This window comes from Cyrtonyx montezumae, unplaced genomic scaffold (genome assembly GCF_038088225.1).
Source record: "Cyrtonyx montezumae isolate F1298 unplaced genomic scaffold, pur_monq_1.0 scaffold_3, whole genome shotgun sequence".
Classification (NCBI taxonomy): Eukaryota; Metazoa; Chordata; class Aves; order Galliformes; family Odontophoridae; genus Cyrtonyx; species Cyrtonyx montezumae.
The window spans coordinates 28,453,810-28,469,555 of NW_027072034.1; positions in this window are offsets into that span (position 1 = coordinate 28,453,810).

The following is a 15,746-nucleotide window of genomic DNA, read 5'->3' on the forward strand; positions in this document are numbered from 1 at the left end:
CTTTGTACTTTGCTTCATGTACCTTGGTTTGGGGTGAAAATGAGATACATCCACTTCTAATTGACAGGCTGACAGATGAGGAATGGGTAAAAATCTTCCAAGCCTGTCTGGCTCTGGGAAAACTTTATTGCAGCTTTTTAATTCTAAAAGGAGGTCCATAAGAAGGACACAGAGATTTTTTTTTTTTACAGGATATGTAGTGATAGAGAAAAAATAATGTTTTTAAACTAAAAGACAGAAGACTTAGATTAGATATAAGGAAAGAAAATCTTCAGTATGAGAGTGGTGAGGCATTGAACAGGTTGTCCAAAGATGTTGTGGATGCCCCAGCCCTGGAGAAATTCAGAGTCATGGTTGGATGTAGCCCTGGTTAACTGGGTCTAGCGGAAGGTGTCCCTGCTCAAGTCAAGGGATTTGGGCCAGATCACAGAATCACAGAACTGTAGGGGCTGCAAGAGACCTGTAGAGATCATCTCATCCAACCCCCTGCCAAAGCAGCTCCCTAGCCCAGGTTGCACAGGTAGGCGTCCAGGCGGGTCTGGAACGTCTCCAGAGAAGGAGACTCCACCACCTCTCTGTGCAGCTGTGCCACTGCTCCGTCACTGCACTGGGAAGAAGTTCCCACTCACATTTGTGCAGAACTTCCTATGCTTCAGTTTGTGAAGATGATCTCCAGGACCCTTCCAACCCAAAAATTCTAAGATTCTGTGATTCTATGATCCTGAATGATGACTAGGACCCCATGTGTACGGCTATGCCTCCTCTTTTCCTGAGCAAGGAGGCTGTTTTCTTTGTATGCAGAGTGTGCACAGCTATGCATGATGGACTTTATGCAGAACAGTTTAACCAGACATCTAATCTTGCCTGGAGGGAAGAATGTTTTTTATAGTGTGTGTATTCATTCTTTTATTCATTTAGCTCTGTGTTTCTGCACTAGTGGGTAGGAATAAATCTTTACATTGTATTCTTTGGATACTACTAGAAATGCTGTCACCCAAATTTATCATGCACCTTATTACTAACACAAGGAATTTCAAGGAATTTCAAGGAATTGTTAATACAAGGAATTTTAAATCCTGACATTCAACTTGTACCAATTTGAGTACGTATGTGAAATTGGGTTACTGAACAGGCACTACACTGCAAAAGTTATTTTGCATTTATATGTTGTTTTTAATGTTTTCTTATACTTTTTTATGTTATATATGTACATATTTTCTTCATAAGAAATGTGGCAGTCATGACTGCGAAGAACAGAAAGTATACTAATATTTCTCATACACACCCGACATCAGACGTGACCCCTATATTCTCATGCTCTCTCCTAAATATGTACACCCCCACAGAATTCTCCAGGCATGAAAATTCAGCCTAGTGGTGGACTAAGCAAGCAAGAAAAATGACTATATTCTCTTGTCCAGACTGAATGTCTCTGAAGCAGCTCTGTTGACTCAGGATTTGTGGAAAGGATGTTGATGAGCTTTACAACATGCGGAGGTACCCCATAGTGTGAAAAACATAACTTTCCCTGCTGCCTGCAAATTCAAAATGAAATCTCTGCCTTCAGATCCAAACTTGCTCAGCATTTGTGCAGCTGGGATAAGGCTTGGGGCTTGTTTCTGTTTTAGACTTCTGAGTTTTTCATGCTTTTCTCTGAACTCTGCTGACCCCGTCAGTTCAAAGTGGACACTTTGAACATGAAAGCCTTAAAATTCTAATTAAACTAGCTGGCAAAGGAATGTGAACAATCTCAGAACGACTGTGGGGCGGAGATTGATAAAACTTGGATTTGGTTTATAATTCAAAATGCAGGTTGTGCAAGGATTAAAAATTGAATCAAAGTCTTGCTCCCCCAGAGCTTTGTTTCCATTTACTTTAGTTGTAAGGACCAAAAAAATCAGCAGAAAGTAAGGTTTTTGCATTCTTCATTCAGGTGAACACAAACCCATTCCTGCCTATTTTACTTGCTCAGCATCATGTCACAGCTTGTTCACAATTACTTGACCATCCTGGAAACCAGGTAAGAACAAGTCTTTTGTGACTCTCCTCTCCAAAGGAGGCAGACATAACAACTCCTCTCTTCCAAACAAGGAAATTCTTTGTTTCACACTGTGGCTTAGGGAGACCTACCTCACTTCCTGCAGTATTCCAGCCTGGCTACATTGCTAAGCTTTATACAGATTAAATTGAAGATTAAAATTCTATATGTCTTAGTGGGCCCTGAAGTTTTCAAGATACAACATCACTTCCTACTGAGAAAAAATGGATGAAAGAAGGGCCTACTCGCTCACTCCCACCATGTGCCAAGGCTCCCACCTTGGGAAGTGGAGAGTAGAAGGCAGAGCCTGCCTGTAGCCACACTGACCTGGCTGATATGAATGTGTGTTTGCATTTGTTTAAGTGGGGAACCTCAGTGAGTAGGACTAGGGATGCAAGTAAAGCTTTCTGGCACAGAACCAGCACTTGAAAAACATATTCTAGTATTCCTCCCACATGAAAATAAAAGTAATCTCTGACTTTTTGACAGCCTTCTCTTATCAGGGCCCAAATCTACTTAATTTAACAAAAAAATCTTTTTCAGTGAAACATTCTTGACACATTATGACTCACTGAAGATCTTCCAGAAGACAGTGGGCATCTCAGGAAGCACAAACAGATCATCAGGCAGTGTGAACCAGAATTGTTGAACAATCTTAATCAGCAAATCTGCATCTGAGTTATTGTGACTATGTGCCACTAAACAGTACTTCCCTCTTATCTTCATCCCCTAGAGAAGATTTGGAAAAGGAATAGCTGCATTCTGCAGAAGTCTGCAGTCTTCAGAACCTGAATTGAGGCATTTGCCAATTCCCCATGAGAAACCCTGGGTGGATGGTGCTTTTGGTCTGTGGAACAGTTTGAAACCCCGGGTCAGTGTTTGGTTCTGACACCATTACATTTAATCTCAAGTTTCACAGCATGGTAATGCTAAGGGCACAGCATTTGCCTCTGCTAACTGCTGATAATAGAGGCTGAGTCCTGAAGTCTTATGTACTGCAAATTGCTCTAGCCCCCCTATCTGCTTCTGTGCATTACAGTCCTCAGAAGAGTTTGCATTTGTCTTCCTTGCCTGTTTTAGAGGTGGCTTGAGACATTTCAGAAAACTGCATTTTAGGTGACTTATTTTCACAGATTCGCATTTTACTCTGATCCATTTGCCGCAGGAGATCAGCAAATCTGAAACTGCTGGGCTAAGTCTTCACAACTAAATCACACAGGGGGGATGTGCAAAGTGTATGAGCCCTAGTTGGGGCTTCAGGGTTCAGTCAGTCCAGGAGCATAACGGCTGAAGAAAGAGATCAATAAACAAGAAGGCATCTGAGATTATAGCCACGAAGAAGCTCCCTGGGGAGAAGGGAAAGGTTCTTGCCCCTGATCCTGATAATTTTAATCTGATGATGCTTAAATAGGAAATGCATGAGTAGTGCTGGGAACAGCTCCTTGTTTACTCTCTCATTGCCTGCTGTCACTTGCCTTGCTGTCTCCCCTGGCCCAACCCAGACAGATTGAAAATTACCTTGCCCTTGTCTTGCCTCCGAGGGAGTGGGAGTGCGCTGGCTACAGGGAAGGGGAAAATGCTGCGTTTCACCTCGGCCTGGCTCAGTAGGAAAGGTGGCTGAGGGCCCCTGTGTGCAAAGGCCTCCCCACCACATCTCAGCAGTAGCAAGCAAGGAATATCTCTGGAGGGTTGGTGGGGTTCTTAAGAGTGAACCGTGATTTACTTGCTTGGCTGCACCACAGTTCACATTGAAGTCCTATTTCTCTGGTTTAGACCTTCCAAAGAGTAACGTGGTTCCTGCCTGGGCTCCTCTCCCTCAGTGCAGGTTGATATCACTACAAAGTGAGCTTTATTTGGATATGAGATCAGGGTACAATCAAGGTAGACCCCTAGGCCTGGTCATGAAGAAGCCCTTCTTCCTCTATCTGGACAGCTGAGTAAAGCACTGAAGTCCCAGCTTTCCTCAGCTAGGTTTGGAAAGGTTTCTACTTTTCTACAAATTTCTACGAAATTTATTGTTTTTCTGTATTATTTTGTTGCTAATATTCAGAAAGCAGGGGCTGGCATCTCAGTTTTATCCTTCTGCTGAAATTCAACCTCAACTTTCCCTGCTTTGCAACACTGAAGCCCAAATTTCCAATCCCAGAGATGAATCATTGAGCTCTAAGTCCTGTTATAACATTGTGCTGAGATGTGGGACCTCAAAATGAGGAATGCTCAATTTCCTACAGTTATGAAGACTAGACCAACCATGGTAACACCCTCTACCTGTTGCTTCATTTAGTACTCTGATCTGCTCGCTTTATTCTTCACCCTATTTTAACACTATTCGCCCTTAATTGATCACTTAAATTAGATGAGCAGTGAGCTTCTGGGGAAGATGGTGAACCATTTAGATGTTCCTGTTTAGAAAGATGCATATAAAACACATCTGAAGACTGACTTTGGCTGTTTGATCTTGCACATGCAGTGCTTCAGGAAACGTTTTAGAATAATTATTTGATCCAAGATCAGTTGGGCAAGATCACCAGACATAACAAAATTTATTTTTTGCTATTAAGACATCTACTAGTCAATGTTTCAGGCCTGTAAACAGTCTTTTTATGACCTTCAATTTAAAAAGCAGGAAGTGTCTGGACACCACTAAGCTGGTCAGCACAAAACTGCATCTCTAACAACTATTCTGTTGTTAGCAGATGTAGAGTTACTGTCTTTGTTACTGTCAGTTTCAGTTGACTGTCTTGATGATTCTGATCCTGTCTCTCCACCATTCATGTATTGAGTTCCTGCTTGCATCCCCAGGTTTACACTTTCTGGTCTTCACTTTTTTGTCAACATGGAAAATTTAAATTGTTTTGTTCTCTAGCCCAAAGATCAGACAAAACAATGCCTTAATGAGGAACACAAGTTAGAAGAGCTGGGCAAGACTGCTGCCAAAAAGTGCCTGCATTAGTGTGCATAAAGGTTCCAGTTTAAATCTTTCCCCTAGGAAACAAACGATGAGGATAGGTGCTTCATATGCTTCAAAGTGCTTCAAAGTAAGTTGGGCACTTAACTACTATAGCTACCTAACATATTTAGGAGCTTAAAAATATCCAGTTAAATCTATTTAAGTATTTGGAATTTCTGACTACTAATCTGGTGTAAGTTTATTGTAAACATATTACAACAGATTTTAAAATCCCTCTTTTTATCCAGGTTTATACATCTCTGAGTGTGTGTGTGTGTATATTCAGATTCTGGCGAAAGTTCAGACTGAACTGACCCCAGTTATCTACCGTTCAAAGTGTAGTTACATTTTTCTGAAATAGTGGTACTGTTTGATCACAGTACACTAAGGTCTGTGTAAAGGAAGGGCACCAAGAAGTTAAATTTACATCATATTTTGTTCCTAGGGAATATCACAATGTTATTATCATCTTCAAATCTTTTGTCCCCAAATTATTATTTATTTCTTGAACTTCAATTAAATAATGTTTTTTTTTAGGCCAAAATCTCAGTCTCATTAATAACAGCATGACGAGTACCTCTTTAGGATCATGTTCTTCCTGCAGTTGTGACAAAACATAGCTGATACAATTGCCCGCAGAGCTCAAGTGTTTAATATAGTTTTTTAAAGAGAAGGGCTTCTACTTTTGCTAAATTCATAGAACAGGAATATGACTGGATGATCTTGTAGGTCTTTTCCAACCTTGGTGATTCTATGATCCAGTCTAGGTTTTGTATCAAAACTTTTATTATATTTTCTGTGAAGATTTTGCAGGCTGGAAATGCAGGAGTTAACTAATTTAACTTCTGCAAGAAGCCTAATAAGTGATCCTACTTAAAACAAACAACAGTCCAAGCTGCATAGTTTTCTTTTTATTAGCTGACCTTGCAAGCTAATAAATTCATCCTGTATTTTTCTGCTACTGCCAATTTGCAGCATACAGGAAACTAATCTTGTACAATAACTACCTTCCTGTACTCAGTTCTTAAATGGAGCCAAATGGATTGGTGGCGGAAGAGCTCCCCAGCAGTTCCTGTGAAACAGTGCTGAGCGCAGCAAGACCTGACAGAGGCTGCTTGCTATTATTGACTTTGACAATGTAATTATGTTCTCATTTACCTCCCTAGCACTTAAGAAAAAAATATCCCCCAGTACAACGGCTACAACAATTTTGATGTCAAATTAGATGCGAGGTACGTATTTGTAACATGCTAAATGTATGACAATAGCTCTGATTTTTGAGAGGGTAAAACACACTAGCCGTAGCCATTATAGCACAAAGGTCTTTCGTGTAGCTCTGGCTGCTGCAGCAACACTACACTGCAGACAAAGGATCTTGCTCAGCAGTGAGTTAATAAAGGATCTGTATTCAGATTAGAAACTCGTAAGTGCTCTTTCACAAACCACTGGTAACATAGTGTACCACAGTATACTACAAATGAATCTAGGGTAATTTATTTAGGGAGTGAGCTCTTTCTCTAAATTTTAGTGTGCGTATTTTGCATACTTACGAGAGGATTCTTCTTGCACGCAGTGTTATCAGCTGCAAGATCTATGAAAGACTTCCTTTTTGCCAGGCCAAATGCTCAAGCTAATCCCCAGTGCACTGCAGCAGTGTGAACAAATGCAGGTGGAGTATGTGCATTTGTACGAACTGGTATTCTCACTTTGCCTCATACAAGGAAAAGACCTTGGTAAAGGAGGTCCCTGGTTCACTTGAGTGAGGTTACTGTCTGGTCAATATGGAAATGAATGGGGAAAAGCTTTCTTTTTTGGATCTGTCCTGAAGTACTTTTACTGCTAGCTTCCTTCTCTCCAAAATAAAACCCTTAACCAAAGATAAGGGACTTCTTGAAACAAACCAGAATAAACTATTTGAATGGCATTTTTGAAAAACATGTTTGATTTTATACTTCTTCCCCCCCCCCTCCCCCCCTCCCCCCCCTCCTGGTGCTTGATTATGCCTGATTCCTGCTTCATTTGCTCTCTCAGAAAAGGTTAAACACTAAGTATGGTTCACATATTTCTCTCCAGGGAAAAAAACCATGATAGCTTCCGAGCTGTGGCTGTCATTATTGTAAAGCATTTATGAGAAATCACACAAGCTACTCCACTAAAATAGATACATTTCTCTGCAGCAACATTTATTAGGTCTCAGTACCAGCTATAGCTATGAATACATCCGGGTGGATAAAAAGGGACAGAAAGCAGAAATGAGTTTCTATGTTTTTTTCTGGGTCTTCTTTTAATTTAAAAACAAATCTACAAGCTGAACTTAGTTCCTGGAGCTAAGCATTGAGTTTCAAATTAATCGAAACCGTGCTTCATACATGCATATCTATATTGAAGTTGTCTGAGTCTGTTAGGTAAAGCAGTTCAATCAAGATAAATGAGCAGTTTTGGATAGAGGTCTTCTCAATTAGTATCTTAAGGGACATTTGCTATTGTGCATACTAGGATATCCTCTTAAAATCACTCCATAGGAACAATTGCTGGAGTGAGTCAGGAAATGAGACAGCTAATGATGGTTAGGGAGGCAGACTGTAGGTAAAGATGAAACATAAACTATTAATTAAATTCAAATATAGGAATATCAGCTGTTAAGTAAAGTTACCTACTATACATTGTTGGCTTAATCTTTCCCCTTTAATCTTCCTCATGGAACACTCTTAAGCTTCCAGAGCAAGTGTATTGTAAGGAAAATAAATGTATTTTACTTTGCACTCAGATTCACACTCAGGTACTAATGACACAATAACTCAGTCCCTGCACATCCTGGTTTATCCATAGGTGGTGCCTACCTTGTCTTATAAAATGCCTTTGTATAAGATTATATGTGATCCTGTGACTAAAAATATCACACAAACAATGTTGATGGTCTTTCACAATCTTTGGATTAAGTCTGCAACTTTAATATTCTTCAAAAGGAATAAATATTCTGTTTGGTTGTTTATTTGTTTGTTTTACTAAAAATAAGCAGATAAAACACCTGTCGGAAAAAGCAGACCACCTTTCCATTGGATAGTTAATCAAACAGTATATTCTGTTTAAACTAAAAGATGGGAGACTTAGACTGCAGATAAGAATTCTATTATGGCAAAGGTGGTGAGGCACTGGCACAGGTTGCCCAGAGAGGTGGTGGGTGCCCTGGAGACACTTAGGTTGGACGGGGCTCTGAGCACCCTAGTTGAGTTGTAGGTATCTCAGTTCACAGCAGAGAGGTTGACTAGTTGGCCTTTAAGGGCTCCTTCCAACTCAAACTGAGAGCTCAGCACTGCTCTGCTCCCCTGCTGAGGAGCTGTAGGTTGCCATGAAGCCTCCCCTCAGTCTGCTCTTCTCTGGGCCAAAGAAACCGAACAAATTCAGCTGCTCCTCATACATCTTTCCCTCCAGTCCCTTCCCCATCTTCATAGATCTTTCTAATAGTTTTATGTCTTTCTGTGCTGTGGTGCCCAGAGCTGCACATCGTACTTGAGATGAAGGAGTGGGAATGCTGCATCTCACCTTCTGCAACAGGGTCTCTTATATCTGAGTACAGCAATCCTGCTTGCAAGCAGAAATCTTACAGCAATTTCCAGTGTTCCATTGCTCTATGAGAACCTTCACTATATGACCATATGGAAGACCTACAACAAAAAGCTCCATCAAAATGAACTCTTCAGTCCATTCAAAGCTGATGAACTCCATCACAGTCCTCATCAACTCAGAGCAATACTCATGAGCTCAAAATTACTCAAATTCTTTTACAACAATTTTTTTTTTTAAATTAAGGATAGATAAAGACAGCAGTGCAACTCAACATGAAGGCATTTCAAGCCTTCACTCTGAAGTACATGAAAGAGATCAGAGATTGACAGTGAAATGATTTAAAAATTATTTTCTAAACAGGGAAAAAGTATATTTCTATGGAACTGTTCTTGGAAACTGTCAAGCTCCTGGTGGAAATGTTCCCCAGTGCTTCCATGAGCCAAATGTGTAATGTGTATCTGAAAAATAAAAATTGTGTGTTTGTTTGAATGGTTCATTTAATAATTAACTGCAAAATGATCTTATAATAGGCATTTGGGCAGCCTTAGATATATTTTTTATTATATTTCTGTCTATGATACTTATAGTATGCTGTTATACAGAGGTGTATTTACACATGGCTACAGAAGCTGTATCATTACGTCTGTCAGATTTATTGTACATGTGTTCAATATGTTACCTATTTAGCTTCCCCTGAACCTCTTTGACACATATGTTTACTTGTTTTTGTACAATTTCGTCTTCATAGTTGACTGCACTTTCTCTCTATACTTCTCAAATCCCACAATGTCGTGTTTAATCGGAATTGACAAGAACAGAACGCTGTGTTCTAAGTGGAGCCCTACCAGGGAAATGTATTATTCTTGTCATTATCACAGTCTTAGGCACAGAGAAAACCTGCTGTGAATGCTATTCTAGGGGCTTATTTAACTTCTTAGAGTCAGGAGCAGATAGGCACTCCCTCACCTGCCTATCAAACCAAATTTTATCTCTTTTTTTCATCGCAATCCATATCTGGGTGCATGGATTTCTAATCCTTTATTTTCAAATGAATAATAGTTCAACAGTCTGCCAGTCTGAGTCAATCTTGTAAGCTGCAAAGAACAGTTTTGCAGTGCTGTAGGTACATCTTTTCTAGCATTTCTGAATTTCTGAAGCAAACCATTTTTTCTTCACTAAAAATGTGACCTACCTCCCAATAATTCATCAATTTGTTTGTACAGACCCTGAAACTCACCACCAATTTACCCACCAATATGGATATTTATTAGTCCAAATAATGCCTAATTTATTCATAGTCAACAGTGGCAAATAATTCTGTTAGCTTTTGTTACTTCTTTGTATTAAAATCATGCCATATTGAAACTGTTTTAACTGCTCCCAAGCACAAGGGATTGTATGGGATACAGTCAGTGGACTGTTCATGACAATGAGTTAATGGTAAATAGGTTCTGAGATTTTGTACTAATGATCTGAGGTATTTAGGTAGATATCCTGAACTAAAATCTTCATTGTTTTGTATTTTGCTTTAGCATCCAGTGCAAACGATCACTAAATGTTGCTGTTCCTGTTTAGTTACATTTTAGTGTCCTTTTTGCTGACTTGTACATCATTCAGTAAAACACTGAGAACTTGGCCTCTGTACTTTTCCCATTGACCCTGATTTGCAGGTACTGTGGCAGGAAGGCAGATAGATGTTTCTTCCTCTATATGCAGTTAAAAAAAAAAAAGACCTTCTTTGAATAGTGAATGCTGACTCTCTCACTTTCAGACTTCCGAGACCTACTGTGAACTTAGCAAGTTGTCTGTGGTGGGAAACTCATCTGTCACAACACATGAGGATAAGCCCCATCTGTGCTCCCTGAAGCCATCAGTTTGGAGTTGCTCAGAGTTAATACATTTTTACTTCCCAAGTCTGGATGTTCTCCAAGATATCAGATAAGTAAGTATTGTGAGGGTGCCCATTTTTAGGGTTTTCTCTTTAGTCAGTAGCTGCTTTTAGTAAGCTTTCATTTTACATGTCCTTTGTGACATTGCTTTCTGTCCCATGCTGAATGAATCTGATTCCTAAATCTTCCACTTACGTGGAGGTCATTTCCTCTTCTGGCTTATGCTATCTTCTTGTCTGGGTCTCTTGTTCTCTCCGGGTGTCTACAAGGAGAGATGAGAGCAATATTCTTTGCAGTTCAGAATTATTTTTTTTTCAGATGAGATCCACAAAATCTACTTTAGCTGTTATAGTACCTGACTATTTGGTGCTCTGAAGATAAAGTTCTGATAACTCAAGAAAATTGATAAAGTGACACTGAAATGCATCACAGGTGAAGAAATCCTGGGCACAAGCCATAGAGTATCTTTGGAGTGGGTGCTGTAGTTAAAAAAGGCTGCTTACCTGTGAGTTATACAGAAGATCAGAAGCAAGGAAATGCCTGTAAGCACACAAGTTCTATTAATATTCAGGTAAAGCATGCTTGCTCTCCAAGATATCACAACACTTTCTAGAAACAAAACAATATCCCCTTCACTGTTGCATGCTGATATGAATGTATGATAAGGTGTTACGGCTTTCTGAAATCACTGCAGTGAGCTGTGAATTATTCATGAAATTAAAAATCCCAACTACTTCACTACATCAAATAGTTCTGGAAAGTGACGTATAATGAGAGGAGAAGGAATAAACAGCGCATATTAAATAAATTATCCAGAAAAAAAAACCTTTCTTAGTTCTTAAAACACCGATTCCGTATCTTTTTCCTCACCCTCAGGCACACTAGTACTGTAAGACTTTGGAAGTTCTTATTTTTTGTTTTTCATATATCAGGATAGATACTGTGATTCTGTTTTGTGAAAAGATTATAGCATAACTGTATTAGTAATTAGCAATCAAAAATAATAATAAAAATAAACTGGCCAGTACAGATTCACACCTACTTTTATATTATTGTTTTATATAAACCAATCAGAATGTTTTTCTCTTATTTGTATAATGAAAAGTGTTAAGAGGTGCAGGGAAGGATTAGAGAGAAGTCATGTCAAACATCTGATCTGAGAACACAATATTTAGCAGAAGAGTACTTGATCTGATTCAGTATCAAAAACCCTCAAATGTGCAGAATATTTACGTTTGCCACAATCTTCAAATAAATTCCACTTTTGTATAGTTTTCATCTTAAAAGCGGGCCATTTCCAGAAGAGGTGTGTCAGCTCTCAAATGAAATCATTATAACTGATCTTCTGAATTTGCAGGGAATTGCAAACAGTTTACTATTTTCTGAATTTCTTCAAATACGCAAGTCCCAAAAGGCAAGGAAAAAAAATGTTTTGAGAACTATTCAAATGTTTATGCAGAACCACTCTCTTGAAGGATGTATATGCTGCCATTTACAGTCCCTTGTGGATAATAAATAATGCATATTCTGGATCTGTTCTATGGCTGTTTTACTCAAGGGTGTTACCAACTCCTTGAAGGTCAGTGGGGCATCAGGTTCATTTTATATCTAATATGTGGAAGCAAGATATACAGATGTGTGTACCTGTTCTATCAGGTCTTATTATTCTTTAAGGAAAAAATAATGAGCTACCATTATTCAAAGTAAAAGAGCAGTTACATTTACTCAATTCCTCCTTTCCCTGTTTTTCTGAGCTCCTTGGGAACATAATGGCACATCCTAAAATAGACATTTTGCAGCTCAGGGCATTCTCTTTCCTTTACCTTTTACTTCTTTCAGTCTTTTTCTCCAGAAAGAGACACTTCCCTGGAGTAGCTCTTATCTTTTCAACATTAGGACGTGGGAAAATTAAGGAATGGCACATGATTTGAGGACAATATTCTTATCAATAATATCTGGGAAGAACTTCAGAAGGTTAATACCAGTCCTTGAACCATCAGAGTTTGCTTTTCAAGAGTCTTCTTATTTCAAGGTGTTCAATTTTGAGTACCAATTGGAAAAAACCTGCACAATGTACGAGAAGAAAAAAGAAAAAGAACTCAGAAGGGATTCATGAGTAATAGTGCATGACTATCAACTACTTCCAAGAAAATCTTTATTATTATTATTTTTATATATAAAATACAGTAGTGAATTCCCAAGTGCTTTGAGCTAGGCTATTTCGGAAGTTTTAGGCTTCTGAGAATTGTTCATTCAGCTCTATCTAGGTCATAGTCAGTAGGGTGTGGATGCTCTTACATCAGAGCAAATGCAGATGTAGAAGCAACCACTCGAGCTAAGGCCACAGTTCAAAAGGAGAGCAAGAAAAGGCTAAAGCAGTATTTGGAAATAAGAGGCCAGAGAAGAGGTTCTGATACCATGCCTTACCATGGGACCTTCTTTAGCAAGCGGTGCCATCTGCAAAGCAGATTTGTGACATGGACACAAATACTGTATCAGCATCCCATACAAAATGGCTGGCATAAACAAGTTGCCCAGAACTTTCTTGGTGTTTTTTATTATAGATAGAGGACTAAGAGGAGAAAATTTGTAAGGGCAATTAAAAACTATCACCTCAGCAACTCTGGATGCTACAGAAATACTGCATGCAGGTGATGGCATTCAACCTGTTGTTCTCCCTGTCCTTGTAGTTCAGTTCTTATGTCTTTCTTTTTATCTCAGATATTTATTTCTCTTCCTCTAGAAGGCGACATTTGTAATCCAGCAGTTCTCATCTTTTTCTTCATCATTAGGCCACTGGACTATCCCCTGGTTTTCCCTTAAAATGAAGATGAAAACTCAGCTCTCTGTAGAAACTGTCAAATAGGAAAACTTTAAACACTGTTTATGTGCTATCTCACAGTACAGCTACAAGTTAAACTCCTTCTGTTACACATTCAGACTATTTTTGTGTGAGTTGAAAGCCTTGTTTGAATCTTTTTATGTTTTCTGGGCAATAAATATCTCCCTGCAGATGGACAACTTAAGTGATTCTTAATGCAATTACTAACTTGCCTCTCCCCAGCTGTTTTGCCTATCTAAAATCATCAGAATTTCTCAAATGTTTAACCTGTCCTGGAATAATTATTATGGAAATTATCTCATCTGGAGCAATAGGAAGCAGTTTTACAAATATAGAGAAATGAAAACTGTTATCACAGTGAAAAGGCTAGGAAAATGTAAGCTCATCCGCACATGGCTAAATATGCAAAGTGGCAGGGGAGAGTTCAGCTAAAAATCTCATCCTGGACCCTGGTTTAAAAATCACCCTCCTTCCTTTGCTGACTTCTGGGATAAAATTTCAATGAAATCTATGCCTGTGTTAACTACCTAATATGTATCTGTTAATATGCCTTTGAAACATTATGTTCAGGTTGGATATTAGAAAAAAGTTATTCTCAGAGTGCTGAGGTACTGGAACAACTGTCCAGAAAGGTCATGGAGTCACCATTCCTGGAGGTGGTCAAGAACTATGTGGATGTGGCACTGAGGAACATGGTCATTGGCATGGTAGAAAAATGGGCTGGCGGTTGGACTGAATGATCTTAGTGGTATTTTCAAACTTCAGTGATTCCATGATTCTATAACTAAATGCTCCTTAGGAAGAAAAAGTTAGAACAGGCAACGCTTCTTTCCAGTTTCCCTTGTAATTGCCATCCCTTGGCCAATGCAACAGTCTTCAGTCATCACCTGGACAAAACACATCATGAACTGTCGGAAGGAGAAGGATGGAGGAAAAGTAGTTGAAAAGCTGGTTTTTGGAACTTATGTTGTTGTGTTTGCAGGGGGCTATGAAAGCAAATTTATAAAGGAGCACCTTTCCAGTGAATTCAGAAAAAGACAAAAAAACACACTGCTCTGGAAGCAGAACAGTTGGTTTGAGGACTTTTTCTTGCATGACACAAAACCTAATGTTATTTTTTCCTTATTCTGAATGGTATAGAGATTGCATCTCATTGAGTTTTCCTAGAGGATACCTATTTTAGTATGAATCTAGAATATAAACACTGTGGATAATGGAAAATTATTGCCCCTTACTACAAGAAAGACACTGAGGTCCTGCAGCATGGTTCAGAGAAGGGCAGTGAAGCTGGTGAGGGTGTGGAGCACAGGCCTTATAGTTGCTGAGTGAGCTGGGATTGTTTAATCTGGAGAATAGGAGGCTAAGGATATGACCATATCACTCTCTACAACTACTTGAAAGGAGGTTGTGGTGAGGTGGGAGTTGGCCTTTTCTCCCATGTAACTAGTGATAGAGTGAAGGGAATGGCCTCAAGCTGCACCAAGGGAGATTCAGGTTGGATATTAGGAAATATTTTTTCTCTGGGAGAGTGATGAGGCACTGGAACGTGCTGCCCAGGGAAGTGGTGGAGTCACTGATCCTGGAGATGTTCAAGAACTGTTTAGATGTTGTACTGAGGGACTTGTCTTAATGGGAAATACAGCTGATAGGTGAATGGTTGACCTGGACGATCTTAGAGATCTTTTCCAACCACGGTAATTCTATGATACTATTATTCTATTCTATGGATGAATTTGCTACTGCTTTAAACTTTGAACCACATTCTTTTTGAATTGTTTAGGCAAATTGTCTATCATTGAGGAAGCAATATTTTACCTCTGCTTTTTGTTAGCAAAAATACCTGCTCTCAGAAGACATAAATGCTCTATACAGTTCTTAGCAATGATTATGCTGACATTCAGCAGAGTGCTTTTTCCACTACGATTTAGTAGTTCAGAAATGATATTGCCAAATGTAATGGCAACCAGGCAGTTTGTTAACCTATCTCTCTGCCCTCTGAGTTTGCATAATTTGAAGTAAATAGGCAACAGCTAATGACAACAAAAATCACAACAGTAATTTTTGGCAGAACCAAATGGTTGCACTGCTGCATTGTTGTTATTGTTTGTTCTTTCTTTCAGTACTGCCTTACAATTAAGATGCACAGGCACAGACCCTCATTGACACTGTGATTAACAAGGAAGCTTGATTAACTCATATAGCAGAGTGGAATGAACAGTTTATTAGAGTTGAGATGCCACACTTAAAGTGAAATAAGGAGATCAACATGATATTTCTGTGCAGATATAATCTAAATGCCAGAGATACTAGTCAAAACAAACCACGCAAGATGCAGAGTGAGAAGGTGCTCCTGTAGGCCTCAGTAGTAGTTAATGGCAGTTTCTTCTCATTGTGGCACACAGTGCCTTTTCTAATTTCATAACTTCGAGGCTTTAAAATAAATTCAAAGAAATCAATTCA